At 37.5% G+C, this 16290-nt stretch overlaps 1 long non-coding RNA gene across 1 annotated transcript; it reads right to left on the bottom strand.

Moving 5' to 3' along the window:
* Positions 1-2631: 2631 nt before the first annotated feature.
* Positions 2632-4516, bottom strand: LOC134476264 (uncharacterized). The gene is made up of 3 exons (XR_010047847.1): positions 4378-4516; positions 3320-3384; positions 2632-2883 (listed from the first exon to the last, which is right to left on the bottom strand). It is a non-coding gene; the product is annotated as an uncharacterized LOC134476264 (long non-coding RNA).
* Between the last annotated feature and the right edge of the window lie 11774 nt (positions 4517-16290).

Raw genomic sequence — 16290 nt, 5'->3', positions numbered from 1 at the left:
TTGAGTGTTGAATATTACGTGCTGCCAATCTCCTGTAGAAGAGAAACTTCTGAATCCCATTACATCTCAGAGGGTTGTGGCCAGGATTATCTCCAACTTGACCAGCTCTAGAAAACAATCCCCAATTTAGAATTTCTTCTTAGGGAGAACCCTATACTAAGACACAGTATGGGACCAAGCTTAACAGACACAGCCTTAAATTACCCTTATAGTTTTATATAAATTAGATAATTATTGGAAATAGATAGAAGGGCCTCCCAGTAGAGATAAGCACAGAGCATTTAAGGTCCACAAGACAAATGACAAAAATCCATCACTCCCTCAGATAAACACTGCGAAGTTGCATGTTAGGGATTGATGACTTGCATGTTGAAGGGAATTCTTCCAAACAATTAAAATGATTTGAATTTTCAGCTCTCTTTTAGCAATATTTTTAAGTCAGTAAGCTGGAAAACCCAAAGGCTATGGATTGATTGATCTTTTTTATAATGAACACATAATTTGGAAGGTGGAGCCATCCAGCAGCTCACCCACCTACACACAGTGATTTTCAAAATGCTCCGAGAAGCTGTTGTGAATATTGTGGCTAAAGGAATTTGTATTTCATAAGCAAAACATCTATTTAATTCGGTATGTGTTCTCAATCAACTTAGCCCTCTATTCATGAGGTGGTATGAATTGCTCTGACATTTACAGAGGCGAGGGGTGTTGGGTCAGAAGATCCTGCAAAACAGTGCTGTCCCACATCCTCGCCTCAGGTGAACCATGCCATCGAGGCAAGGTGGTGTCCTCTCTACTGCCCTCTGTTCCAACTGCATTGGCTGAGTAGAGGACACTCCTCAAGTTAAATGGGTGCTTTGGATTTGATTACATTAGTTGATTCAAAGTATGGAATTACTATTTCTGGAACTGCACAGAACTGTCACGTGACAAAGTTTATTCTTTGTTCTCTGACTATGTTAGATGCTGGCTGAATTCAGCATAATGACATGGAAGGTCGTCACTGTTTTCTCCTTTATCCTCTCACCCATCATCCTACCATGCCCCTTGTGTCCATCGACTGTGTAGTCTTTTGACAGCCCCATGACCCTTCCCCTTTCCTGAACTCTGTGTCCCCAGCACACTGCTCCCCACATTTGGAGCAGCCTCATCCACACACCTGGCCAACCACTCTGTCTCCCTGTCTCTGCATTTTGGGACATTCAGCCATTCATGAGACCTGAGCACTTCAGCAGACAGTTCCACTGACTCCCCATGAGTTCATAGCAGAATGTACTGATGGTCAAAAACATACTCTAGTCAGGTGTAAGGCTTCAGATCTTGAGCTTGCTTCTCTCTCTGTCTCTCTCGGGACCCTCTTATTTTATTATTATTATTATTATTATTATTTTAAAGAAGATAAAGTCAAAGAAAATAGAACAGAATAAAACCAATAAAAATAAACCTATATAAGTGAATACAGGAATTCAAAACTTTACAAAATCAATAGTAATGCTGTTTGTTGTCTTCAAAATAGCTACAGATACCTTCAGACATAATAAAAATCAAACAACAGAATAGAATAAAAGCAAAACAATGAGTATGATAAAGGATTTCAAAAATAGCCTATAGTGAGTCCAAAATGGCTACTGTAATATGTCTAGCTATCTTTTAAATAGCTGCTCCTGCCATCAGATTTAACATAATTAAACAAAACAAAAGAGACTAAAACCCAACCCAACAAAACTATGAAAATGATATGGCTTCCAGGCGGGGATGGCTTCCTGCTGAGACCTGGTTCTCTCCCCACCACAGCCCATTAATGGTGCTGACTCACAGAGAGAGGCTTGGGGTTGGCTGTCCCCACTCTAGAGTTTGCTTCTCTTAAAGTCATTGCCATTATGCAAATGGAAGATCTGTAACATCTCAGAGGCATGAACAGGTGCCACAAATAATATATTGCATAAATAATATGTATGATTTATATAAATAAAAAGAATGTAGTTGAGCTGTGTATGTTTGCCAACTCCCCACAGTGAAGGTAATTATTATGTTCTGTAAACATGTCCTAATAAAACACATGTATATATGTTTATATATTACACATATACACATACATTTATATATATGCTTATATATTATATATATGCACATACTTCAGGAAAGTTAAATGAGTTACTACATTTTGAATAAAAGTCATTGGGAGGTCTAGGATTATAGCGCAGCAGCACGGTGTCTGCCTGGCAAACACGAGATCCTGAGTGTGATTCCCAGTACCAAAAAAGTAAAAAATAAAAAGTCCAGCTAGAAATACAGCCCAGCAGCACAGTGCTTAACTGGTTAATATAAGGCCCTGAATTGATTCCTGGTGCCACAAAAAAAAAGTCATTGGGCCCTTGTTTATTCTATTGATATTGGTAAAACTTGCTGGAATCCAACTCTGCTTAGTGATTCTTAAATTACATTCTGAAGTTTCATGAGGGAGCACCTTAATATGTCAATAATCCAAGTTGGTTTGCTTTTGTTTTCTCTAGGAAGGACTTGATTTAGAGAATTAGTAAGATAAATAAAAACTCATTACTTAACAAAAAAGTAATTTTTCAAGTAATTTAGGGTATTAATTACCTTCGTTCTGATAAAGGACACATAGCACACAGTTTTCTGTTTTAATCATTTTAAAGTGTGAAATTCAGTAGCCCAAAGACCACTTGCAGTGCTTTGTCAAATCCATACTCTCTAGTTCCAGAGCTTTTCCATACAGCAAATGCTGTGGGACTTCTCTTCCCTAACTGTAACGATCTTTATTTCCAAGGCTACCAGAAAGGTTTTGCAGCATTGTCCACAATGTCGGAAAGCTGGACACCACGAGAGCAGATGAGGGGACTTGGAGGACCACATCACATGCTACACAACAGGGAAAGCAACGTAAAGAATAAAAGTGTCAGGCACCACAGATGCTTTTGGGAAAAAAATCCAACTGGTTTGTGTTCAGGGGACTGCAGGCCACTGGATTTTCCTCCAACCATGCATATCCACAGCCAGAAGAGTGTCAGAGCAGCCATAAACAGTATATAAGCTGATGGGGTCAAACGTGTTCAAATAAAACTTTACAAGGATTAAAATTCAGATTTCATAAAATGTTCATATACCATGAAATAATATTTTGTTTTTTAAACGAATTACAAATGTGAGCACGATTCTCAGCTGATAGGCTAAAAAAACAGGTGCTAGGTTGAAATTGACCAGTGGGTCATAATTTGATGACCCATTGTTAGGAGAGAAAGTAAGAAAGAGCATGAAATGTGTAACAGAATATAAATCACTATTGTCAAATACTTACCAAAGCAATCATGCAGAGTCAATAAATGCATTTCACTAAGAAGTCCATCTTGAACAGTAAAATAGCTGTCCAAAGAGAAAAAAAGAATAGTAATGGGGTGTGGGTAAAATAAATGACAAACAGATTAAAAATAACAGAGCTTTACTGGTTATCATCATTTCTACATGATCTGGTGCTACATATCCTAGCCAAGGAACTAAGACAACCAAAAGAAGTAAAAGGCAAAAGATAGAAATTAAATAAATACTGTTGTTATTTGTAGAAGATACAAAAAATACAATGAAGCATACTATTAGTGATTAACGTTTTAAAATGTGTTACAGTAAAAGTGCCATTACATTCTCTCCACAAAAAAGTACACATCCCAGTGTTCTTGCCACTTTCTGAGCATTTCTAGAGTCCTCTTTTGTGTCTTTGATTGTGCTGTCCTGCTTTGATGTCCTAAATCAATTCACAGTACTTACCTGTCAGGACATTGTGACTTTGGGGAAGAGACAGAAATCCCCAGTACCAGATCTGAAGAATGAGGTGGAGGAGGACTCCCTGTGGTGTTTTCAGGACCTTGACTTTCTGGGTGACACGAGGCTGCAGCATTCACCATATCTTCTTTGTTATACCTCATAAAGATGCTCATGAAAGAGGACTTCTAGAACTTCTATTGAAACTGGCAAGAGCAGTGGGATAAGTGTGTTCAAACTAAGAAAAATGTGTATTTTGAAGGGTATGAATGGCAATGTGTCTTTCACTGCAATACATTTTAAATTTGAACACAAAACACATTTTTTCAATCAGTTAGTATATGAAGAAAATCCTTGGGAGTTTATATACCAATGACAAGGAAGATATGAAGTTAGCATCCCCATAACAGGTCCCACAATAAAATCTTACGTTTCATCCCAGGTTTTCCTGCTCATAATGCTGCTTTCAGTTGTGTGTCACTGGGTATGTCTACTGTGACATTAGCAATAGCAACTTTCAGAACTGTCTGTGCAGATGACAGTGAGTAGTGTCCCTGCTGAGGGTTTGGGGAGACCACAGGTGAGCAGCCGTGAATTTACCTTTGTCCTGAAAATTGAGGAGGACTTTGGAAGATAGGAAGAATGGTCCAAGTTATTCTCAGTCCCCACATTATCTCCCAAAGGTGAGTAGGAAGAATTCTCACAACTCATCTTGTTAAACCAGGCAGGTCTGTCTTAATTTAGCAAAATGGTTATGTAAAGAAAGAGTCGGATGGATCTTTAATGCTTAACTGCAAAAACTGGACTTTGCAACTCCTGGTTAATAGACAGGAATTGGTTCAGTAGCCGGTAATTCCTAGCAGGAAGGGAGACTGTGATATTTAGGCTCTCTAGAACCAATTTCACTCTCCATTTGTATTTGCACAGTCAGCTTTTATACTATTTTCTTATGTTCTAAAATTGAAAGGCCAGCATTCAGAAAACAGTTGACTGTATGTTTCTGCCTTGGTTTTTATAATGAGAGCTACCAGTGCACTGATCAGTGATGTTCTTGGGCATGGAGGACCCAAGGAAGCAAAGGCAAGGTGACTCCCTGTGAACCATGATAGCACTGCAGAGGACGTGGTGTCATTACCAGAGTGAGAAACGCCTGTCCTCAGCACCACTGAGTCTATTTTTGTGTGGCACAATGGACTTGTGGTCATTATTTTAACTTGCAAGGGTGAACCATAATCTCTGGTAACCATTTCCCATCACTTGATATAGAAAATAAAGTTGAAAATTCATTTAACATCATTTAAAACAACATACATAGAATTTAAAGGCAAGTGGATGAATCAGGCCCTGATAATTATTATTGAATTATACTGTAGTTACCTAGGAAGTAAACAAAAATCAAATGTCCTAGAAACAATGAAAGGTCAAATTAAAGTATGTTAGTAGAAAATCAACATTGTGTATTTTTGCTTTCCCATTTGGAATTGTTTAAAACCTAAAGCGATGATACTACATTCTAAAAGAACAAAATATTTTGCTTTATTGACATCCTATTTAACCAAAGAAAACCTTTAACAGATTATGATTTTCATGATTCTAATGCCCCATTTTTCCTGCCTAGATAACTTTTTCTTGTGTTTTTCCATAAGCAGGGTATGGGTGATAGTTAAGAATGAATTATGCCATTCTCACCATTAAGAGTGTCAGTATATTTCCTTTGCTATTAATTTTTGAGGTACCGAAGATTGAATCTAGGTTCTTCACAGTGTGCTATATCCCTAGCCCCTTTAAAATATTTTAATATGAGACAGGGTCTCTGACTTCCTAAATCGTCCAGGTTGGGCTCACACTTGCAATGCTGCTTCAGCCTGCTGAGATTAAAGGTGTGCACAACCATGGCAGCTATGGGTTAATCTTAGTTGTCAATTTGACCATATTAAGAGATTCTTAGTGAGGTGATTGGTTCATAGGACAATGAAGTTAGAGGACAAAACCCAGTTGGAGGCTGTCACCAAGGAAGGTGTGTCTCTCATTGGTGTTCTTTCCCTCTATTGTTTCCTAGTCACTGTCAAGTGAGCATGTTTGCTCCACAATGGTGCTTTAGCCTGGAGCCCACTGGCCATGGACTAGACCTTCTGAAATCATAAGCTAAATAAACTTCTCTTTAACTTCCAAGTTGCCAGTGTCAGGTAGTTTGTCCAAGCAACAGGAAAACTGATTTGTATATTACCTTTTCTGGCAATGTGTGTGCTTTAATACTCTCATCCTATTTCTCCACATGTGAAAGGTACAGTTTGCTGTTTGGTAGGGAAGCTAGCCTCTAGCTATCCAGTGCAAGGAATTTTAGGTTCTCACTCAAAGTGGAATGTGAAGGGTTCATGTGAGTTTTCTTTGATAATGTATTTGTGTGAAGGAGAAGACAGGGTAACAGAGCATCAGTGGAACCAGGAATCTGCAAAACAGACATAAAGCAAGAAGGGAGGGAACAGACTACTCAGTTTGCCAACTTCATCATGTAAGATATTCAGGTTCAAGCATTAAATCAGGTATTTTCTCCTTTAGCTTGCATATAAACAAATTAAAAACAAAGCCTTACGTGGAAAATGTTTCTACCCGAATTAACCAGTAATGATGTTGAAATACAGGTTTTCACCATGAAAGCTGGTCTTCTGTTATTTAGTCAGCACTTGTACAGTGAGTACAGACCTATCAGGTACCAAACACCACTTGAGATTTGCAGGATGTGATTTTTCTAGATAGGCACAACCCAGCAGTCACACAGCTCCTGTGCCGATGGATGAGACAGTAAAACAAGTCCATGCATAAAATATGGTAACTATAACTTGCAATGGGGGATGTGAAGAAAACAGATAGGGGGCTTATATTGAAGTAAGGGGTACAAATAAATTTACACTGGCATTTGAAAGAGGATTTTGAATAGTTACGTTTCAGTTGACTCTCCAGAGAATCACATGTGAGGGCTCTAAGGTGGGAAAAGTTGGGCACTACCAAAGGGTGGACAGGGTGGACAGGGAGGACAGGGTTGGTCAATGTTCTACCAGCATTCGGAATGAAGGAGGGGATTGCAGAAGAGAGAATCTGTGTAGGGACTTTTTAAAGGTGACTCCACAACTTTACCTGGAGTCCCTTCTGCCCCAACTGCCCTCTGCTTCTGACACAGAGCAGTGATACATAAAAGCATCATTGGAAGGAATTTAGGAGACATAGCTGACTTTAAGGAAGATATAACCTCTGAAGAATAAACCAGCAAATGAAGATGTAAAACATTAATGAGGATCAAAGAACCATCTTGGTGATCTTTGATCCTAAGTTTGGTTTATGTAAGGTAACCAAGTCCAGAAGTGTCCTTGTGCAGCGTGGGGATGGGAGGGGGAATTATACAGACACATTGCTTGACACCTAGAACTGGGGGATAGAAGTTCCCGTCCAGTTAGTAAGTGATAAAAATAGTTGTTATCAACACATACATGTTCAAAGACCTGAAAGGAATAAGATAGAGTCCAACACAGAACAGGGACCAACTTCCCTTCTGGCTCAGGACTAGAGATTTAAGGTCCCTGAAGCCCCAGAAGGAGACTTAAAACCTTCTCCAGTGAAAGATCTCTGGAACTCAGTAGAAAACATTACAAAAGAACAAAAGGAAGTTTACAAATCATTAACTATCCTTTTGATGCGTATTCAGAACAGGCTACATCAAGATATACAGCCAATCACTATAACAGAAATAACTGTGAATAATGTAAATGCCTATGAATAAAACAATCGATCAGGAAACTATGTTACTTCCTGTAATAGACCACAGTGGTTACTAAACTGGAGGAGCCAAACTGCAGGTGCACGAATCCCAAAACACTTATTATTGGTGGCTCTGACAAAATAGAGTGTCTCCCCCCACATCAGATTCTACCTATTATAAATATAAATCCTGGGCATGTCATAGATATGCAGGGGACTGAAAATGGAGAGGATGAAGGTCAACAGTCCAGGAGCATCAGCACCTGAGGGCAGCAGAGACGGTTCCTGGTATCCAGACAGAGCAGTGCAGGAACTCCAGCTCAGAGCTCCAAGAGCAGGCTCTGTTAGTGTGGCTTACCATCATAAGGTTCTCCTGGCATGCCTGCCCCTTTCCAGACAGGCAGAGTTTTTACTCCTGCCTTCCATGGTTTCAGAAGGGACAAGTAGGAAGCTGTCATTCCTCCAAGTTGTCTCCCCCAGGGCAGCAGCAGGGGACTCTGGCTCCTTTAGGATACTAGCCAGATGTTATGTGAGCTGAGCAGATCCTGCCATCACCAGCATCAGTGATGCAGAATGTGGAGATTGGAGGTAGAGAAGTTGGGGCCTAGCTTTGGCCATGTGTCCCAAAGGAAGGAAGGAAATGGAACATATGCATCCCTCTGGCCCTTGGACGCTGCCTGTTTTAAATACAAAAAGATTAAAGAAGATGCAGAACTTCATAATATCCACAGAATCACTTATCCTATCAAGAATGAGGAAAATCACTGCCTGAGCAAAAAGACATGATAAACAGACTCCAACATCACAGAGCAGGCTCTACTGTTGAAACTTAGAGCCAGGATTGCAAGACAGTGGACATCAAGGGATTCAAGAAGCAACTGTGGATTCCCCTGAAACGAGGAAAAGAGAGAAAATACCATCAAAGAAATGGAAGTTAGAATTTTAACATTTGCAATAGTAGAATTGAAAAATGAAGCTAAAATCCAACTGGGCTCGGAGGTGACATGGGATTAGCAGAGGGTAAACTCTGTTGGTAGACTCAAGGTCAGAGCAATATAATTTATTGTCTGAAGAAGAGAGATACAGTGCCAGAGCAGCAGGGGTCTGCTGGACAAAGAGTTAGCATTCACACTCCTATAGCTCAAGAAAGAGAGAAACCATTACAACAGCCCGAGAGAAATGAGGCATCGCTTAACAGGAGAGGCAAATTCAAATGGTGAGGGATTTCTAACCTCACGGTGCTGAAAGAAAAGAGCTCTAAAGTGCAAGCTCTACACCCTCAGAAATCATCCTTCAAGGGTGAGAAGGAAATGAAGGCTTTGAGAGAGGAAGAAAATGAATTCCTTGCAAGAGTACCTACCGCTAAGGAATGGCTGCAGTACGTTCTCTAGGCAACAAGGAAATGACAACAGAAGAGGACTTCTGAGTTCAGAAGGAAGTAGACAATCTTTACTGCACAGGAGTCTTTCAAATCATACCTGGTGGTTCAAACAAAATTTATGATGCCACATGAGATCTGAGATGGTTATGTTTAAAACACAAAGGAAAGACAGCTGTCTATTCCTGCACCTTAATCAAAGTAGCAAGATGTCAATTGTAGGGACAGCACTGGTGTATGTTACTATATGTACAACAAGCACCAAGGAAACTATATAAAGAACTCTACTGAGATATCCTATCAATAAACCAAGCTGGTCTCTTAAAAATATGTTCATACCACCAATAGGAAGGTAAGAAAGGAGGAAAAATAAAAAGAGGAAGCAAGCAGAGAACAAACACTTTTCCCTTAATATGTCATTGATTATCTTAAAGATAAATGGTTTCACTACCCTAATTAAAAAGAAGAGACTGACATGTTGGATGGAAAGCAATGTTAACTACAAAAGTACAGAAGGAAATGTAAAGAGTTACATTGTAAGTATGGAAAAGGAAACCCAAGCCAGGCTGTTTTGCATGATTCAGTACAGAAGTAGTAAGGGTAAAAGGAAAAGATGGGTGCCCACATGCCAGCCTGGAAACCCTTTGGCTGCGGGATGAGTGATGCGCTGCAGGTGTACCTGTGTGGCACTTCACAAAAAGATTTGGAGTAACAGGACAAAGTGAGCATTGGGTACACTGAGCTGTTCTTCTATAAACATGGGCATGTGTGGATCTCTGTAATACAATGTCTTTAATTCTCTGGGAGAAGTACCTAAAAGGGAAATAGCTGGGTCAAATGGAATTTTTAGTTTAATTTTTTGAGAAATCTCCACACAGATTCGCATACTGGTCATACGACTTTACATTCCCATCAACAACATAACAGGTTTCCTCTCCCCAGAGCCTCACCAACATCTTTTATTGTTTGATTGGTTGATAACAGTCACTGTTTTCGGAGTAAGATGAATTGTTATTTAATTTGTATTTCTCTGGTGGTCAATGATGTTGAACACCTTTTCCTGTATTTATTGACCATTTGTATTTCTTCTTCTGAAAAGTGTCTGTTCATTTCAGTTGCCCATTTTTTGAGGGAATCTTTTATTTGGGAAGGGAATCTGATTTTTTAACCAAATGCATAAGCTTAGATATAACTTCTCTTATATGAGAAACCCAAACTATAAGTAAAAAGCAAAATAAAAGATAATAGAAAATAAGAAGCTAGATCCTTTCACTAGGGAAAGGGACCAAGAAATAGGGAGAGGGAAGGAATGAAACAGGATTTAAATGTTTTACGTGTATGCACCAACTCTCCATGGAAAAAATCACTGTGTACTACAAACATGGGATAAGAAAAACAAAAATTGCAAAATGGACATTGGATAAATATCAGGTAGGGTACCCAACAGCAGCCCAGCCCCTCCCTGTATGAAATAATTGTTAATTAACCAAACAATTTTTTGATATAGCATATTTATTCAGTATTATGAGATTTTATTTTAAAAAGCAAAACAGAAAAAAGGATAAAATACAGAATTTCAAAAATCATAGGAAATTAACACTAGTTAATATATTGCATATTGTTATCTTAGAAGTAGTTGTTCAGGTTACAAGATCGAGGCATACAAAATGATCAAGCAATCAATGACAGTACAAACTGTTCTCTTTGATGAACTAACAGAGATTAGTAGTATAGTTGTCTATCTTGTATGCATATGGATAGATTTGTATATGTATACCTACATTATCTTTTCCTTTCTTCCTTTACTCCTTTCCCCTATCCCAGTTCTTTTTTATTTTTGAGCATTTTCTTTCCCTTATTACAATACCTATTGTACATTTTGGATCTTATTGCTCTTTGAGTTTTTTATTTTTGTTATTTTTTTACACTAGAGAGACTGTGTGATATTTATAATAGTGAGTTTGATTTATTTCACTTATCAAGTTGCATCCATTTACCTATAAAAACCTCAAGGTTATCCTTTTTATACCAAAGCAATACTCCATTGTATAAAGATATCACATCTTTTTATACATTGCTCAGTTTACGGGCATTTGTGTTGTTTGCAGGACTTAACAAATTGTGTTGCTCTAAACATTGAGTGCACATACATCACTGTGGCATGACATTTTCAATTTTTCTGGGAAAATACCCAGGGGAAAATAGCTGGATTGAATGGGACTTCCAATCCGAGTTTTTTGAGGAATCTCCATACTGATTTCCATAGTGGCTGCACCAGTCTGCACTGCCAGGAACAGTTGAGCCATGTTCCTTTTTCCCCACAGCCTCACCCACATTTATTATGAGTTGATTTCTTGATGGCAGCCATTCTTTCTGGAGTGAGATGGAATCTCAATGTTTTAATTTGCATTTCTCAAAGAACCAGTAATGTTGAATATGTTTTCATGTATTTATTTGCCATTTGCATTTCTTCATCTGAGAAACATGTATTCATCTCAGATGTCCATTTTTAGACTGGGTCTTTGAATTGGGGGGGGCCTGTGTTTGTTCAATTTTTTATATGTTCTAGATATAAGTCTTTTGTCTGAGGGACAGGCTGGCTAAAATTCTTTCTCATTCTATGAGTTTTCTTTTCACTCCATTGATGGTTTCTTTTGAAGTGCAAAAATATTTTAAAATGATGAAATCCTAGTTATTGATTATTGGAAGTACTTCCCATGCAGTTTGCATTTTGTTCATGAACTCTTTGCTTACTCCTATGTTTTCAATATTTCTACCTACTTTTTCCTCTGGTAGATTTAGTGTTTCTATTTCAATGTTTAAATCTTTGATCCATTTTGACTTTAATTTTGTGCATGGTGATAGACATGGGTCTAATTTCAATCTTTGGCATAGGGAAAGCCAATTTTTCTAGCACTATTTATTAAAAGAGGCTACTTTCTTCCAGTGAATATTTTTATCCACTTTGTCAAAGATAAGGTGGCTGAGTGTCTTTGTAGTTGTGTCTGCATCTTCTAGTCTTCTCCATTGATCCTCACATCTGTTGGGGTTTTTTTTTTTTTTTGCAGTACCATACTGTTTTTATCACTGTAGCTTTGTAGTATAATTTCAAGTCAAGGATTGTGATGCCTCCTTTGTTGCCCAGAATTTCCTTTACTATTCTAGGTTTATTCTGTTTCCAAATGAATTTTAGGAATATTTCTCTAGATCTATAGGGCATATTAATGGTATTTTGAACAAGATTGCATTAAACTATATAAAAGTTTTGGGAGTATAGCCATTTTCACAATGTTGGTTCTTCCTAACCAAGAGCAGGGGATGTCTTTCCATTTTCCGACATCCTCTTCAATCTCCTCTTTCAGAGTACCACTGTTTTCAATGTATAGGTCTTTTACATCTTTTGTTAGGTTGATTCCTAAGTTTTTCATTTTTTTGGATGCTGTTGTGAAAGATATTATTTCCATAATTTCTGTCTCAGTGAGTTTGTTTTTTGTGTAGAGGAATGCTATTAATTTTTGAGTGTTGGGTTTGTATCCAGCTACTTTGCTGAATTTGCTTATTAACTCTAGTAGTCTTTTGATGGAGCTTTTAGGGTCATCTATGTAGAGTTTCATGTCATCTGCAAATAGTGATAATTTAACGTCTTCTTTTCCTGTCCTTATTCCTGTTATTTGTCTCTCTTGTCTAATTGCTCTGGCTAACATGTCCAGAAGTACATTGACTAGGAGTGGTGATAGTGGATATCCCTGTCTTGTTCCTGAGTTTAGAGTGAAAGCTTTCAGTTTTTGTGTGATGTTGACTGTTGGTTTGTCATAGATGGCTTTTATCAGATTGAAGTATTTAGCATTCATTCTGAGTTTCTGTAGGGTTTTTATTATGAGCAAATGTTTGACTTTGTCAAAAACTTTTGCTGCATCTATTGAGATGATCATATGATTTTTGTCTTTGACTCTGTTGATGTGGTGTATTACATTTATTGATTTGCATATATTAAACCATATCTGAATTCCTATATTAAATCCAACTTGGTCATGATGTATAATCTTCTTGATGATTTGCTGAATTCTATTTGCCAATATTTTATTGAGAATTTTTGCATTTATGTTCATTAGGAAGACTAGTCTATAGTTCTTTTAGTTGGGTCTTTCTCTGGTTTTGTTATCAGAGTAATACTTGTCTCCAGGAATGAGGGAGAATTGCTTCCCTTTCTATTTCATTGAAGAGTTTGAAGAGCAGTGACATTAAATCTTCTATAAATTTCTTGCAGAATTTAGCCATGAATCCTTTAGGACCTGGGATTTTCTTTGTTGGTAAGTTTTTAATCACATTTTCAATTTCAGTAGCTGATATTGGGTTATTCAAAATTGCTGCATATTCTTGATTTAGCTTTGGTAATTTGTACATTTCTAGGATTCTGTCCATTTCCTCTGTGTTTTCCACTCTATGAGAGTAAAGATTTTCAAAGTAGGTATTCAAGATTTTCTGAATTTCCATGGGATCTGTAGTAATTTTACCATGTTCATTTCTTATTGAATTTGAGTTCTTTCTTTTTTATTGATAAGGTTGGCTATAGGTTTATCAATTTTGTCATTCTTCAAATGTCTCTTTGATTCATTTATTTTTGTATTGTTTTCTTAGTCTCCATTGCATTAATTTCTGCTCTGATTTTTATAATTTCTTCTCTTCTATGAGCTTTGGGCTTGACTCACTCTTTTTTTTCTAGAAGCTTAAGGTATAGCATTAGTTTTATTTTTTCTTGTTCTATTTTCCTGATGTGACAGTTCATTGCTATATATTACCCTCTTAGGACCTCTTTCATTGCATCCCACAGATTTCTGTATATTGTATCTGCGTTTTTGTTGAATTGTAAGTATTGTTTAATTTCTTCTTTAATTTTATCTGTAACCCATTGGTTGCTCAGATTTTTATTCAATTTCCATGTGTTTTTGTAGGTTTTGAAGTTTCCTTTATAATTAATTCTTAATTTCAGGGCACAATAGTCAGATAATATGCATGGGATAATTTCAATCCCTTTGCATTTTTACTTAAGCATATTCTGTGGGCTAGTATACGATCTATTATAGAGAATATCCCATGTGAAGCTGAGAAGAATGTGTATTCTGATGTTGTTGGGTAGAACACTCTGTAAACATCTACTAAGTGCATTTGCTCACAGATTTTATTCAGCTTTGTTTTTTTTTTTAACCAACTTTTTGTCTAGTTGATCTATCTCTTTGTGACAATGGGATATTAAGGTCCCTGTTACAATTGTGTTATTGCATATTTGCTTTTCATGTTTATTAGTATTTGCCTTATGTAGTTGGTTGTTCCTGTATTTAGCAAATATATATTTATGATTACTAGCTCTTCTTGAATTTTTTCCCCTGACAAGCATGTAGTGACCTTCTTTAACTCTTTTGATCATTTTTGGTTTGAAGTTCATATTGTCTGCAGAGTAGTTACCCCTGCTTTTTTCTGGGTTCCTGTCACATGGGATATAGTTTTCCGTCATTTGACTTTTAGTCTATGAGTTTCCTTTTGAGTCAGACATGTTTCTTGTATACAGTATATTGCTGCATCCTATTTCTTGATCCATTCTGTCCACTATTTCCTTTAGTTGATCATTTGAAACCATTTACATTGTTTGATATAACTGATATATATTGGCTTAACTTTGTCATGTTATTTTCTTGTTGTTGGTTTCCTGCTTTTCCCTCTTGTGTAATTGCTTGTCCTGCCTGGTGGCTTTTTTCTGTTGTTGTTCTGGGAATAGTCATTTTTGTCTGTCTCTAGTATACATTTCAGTATTCTTTCTAGGATTGATTTGGTGAACATGAATTTCTTTAGTTACTCTTTGTCATGAAAATATCTTATTTCTCCATTAATTTTCAAAAACATGTTTTGCAGGACATATAAATCTGGGTTCAAAATTGTTTTGTTTCAGGGCTTAAAATGCTTCCCTCTTAACACATCTTGACTTGAGGCTTTGTACTGAAATGTCTTCCATTTTTCTAATAGGCTTTCCTTGATAGATGAGTTGCATCTTTTCTCTTAACAGCTTTTCATATTCTGTTTCTATGCTGAATTTCTGGATCATAATTATTTTAAGTCTGTGTGTAGAGTTATTTTGGTTATGGCTGTTTGGCACCCTAAATGTCTCGCTTATCTATATATCACTTTATTTTCCCATGCTTGGGAAATTTTCCAATATTGCTTCTGAAAATATTTTTATGTCATTTGCATTTTCATTTACATCCGTCAATATTATATTATTTCTCTCTGCATCACCTTGAAGCTGTTGAATTGTTATTTCATGATCCATTGTTATTTTTAAAAGTTTTTTCTTTTCATGATCACTACCTATGATCCTGTCTTCAAGTTCCAAAAGTCTATCCTCAGCTTCATTCATACACTTTCAACAGCTCTCAGTGGAATTTTTTAATTTCCTGGGCATCCCTTTGAGTTTCATGCATTCTATTTCTTTCCCATATTGTTCATTCAATGTGTCCATCATTTTCCCATGCTCCTGTACATTTTTTATCTCTTTCTTCTCTAGTTATGCTGAGAAATTCCTTTATTAAGGTTTTCAGCTTTTTATTTACCTGAGATTATATCTAATCTGATATTTCCTCTATAGCCTCGTGAATTTGTTTCTTTATTTCACTTGCTATCTTTTCAGAAATTTCAGGTGTATGTGTTCTAATATACTGTATTTCAAGGTCTCCTGTACATGTTCCCAAAGGACTGGACATTTGAGATTGCATTTTGCTTTTTTGTTTTGTCATTTTCACTTCTTAGGTTAATATTTTGGTCTTTCCAATCCCATTAGTCTCTACTGTTGGTCATGTGTGTTTTAGGGTCCTATTACATGGTTGATGTTTGTCCAATTGCTGGATCCCACAATGAAGGGGAGGGGCCACTCACCTGAATTTCTCCTGCAGGGCCTGTTGGATGAATCCTGTGTTCTTCCTAGGCTGATTAGCCTAAGAGTATTGATGTAAGCCAAGCCTTAGTTCCTATTGCTACTGTGGCTTCAGGCTGTTTCGAGCTGCCAGATTTACCTGGCTATAGAGTGCACTTCAGCTGGGACCCTACTGTGTCTCTGGGGATCTTGTAGGCCCTTTTGAGTTCCTCTGGGTTGGGGGAAGCCTTGTTGGCCCTCTCCTTGACCCACCTGTGTTCACCCTGTGGAAGAAGCACTCAGCCTTGTGCTGGCTCAACAAGATCCTACAGCTGGACAGGAGAGTTCATTGTTGTTCCTGTTTACCCAGGAGGTTCTCTACTTGACAAGAAAACCAATCACATTGTTGCAGGCCCACTGAGGTCCTCAGTGTGGATGAGGAGTTGCTCTGGCTCATACCAGCCCACCAAGGTTCTGCAGG

This window comes from Cavia porcellus, unplaced genomic scaffold (genome assembly GCF_034190915.1).
Source record: "Cavia porcellus strain 051 isolate PalLab524CR breed Dunkin Hartley unplaced genomic scaffold, mCavPor4.1 scaffold_6, whole genome shotgun sequence".
Classification (NCBI taxonomy): Eukaryota; Metazoa; Chordata; class Mammalia; order Rodentia; family Caviidae; genus Cavia; species Cavia porcellus.
The sequence above is the reverse complement of the archived record's forward strand: the minus strand, read 5'-3'. Positions and strand labels throughout refer to the sequence as shown.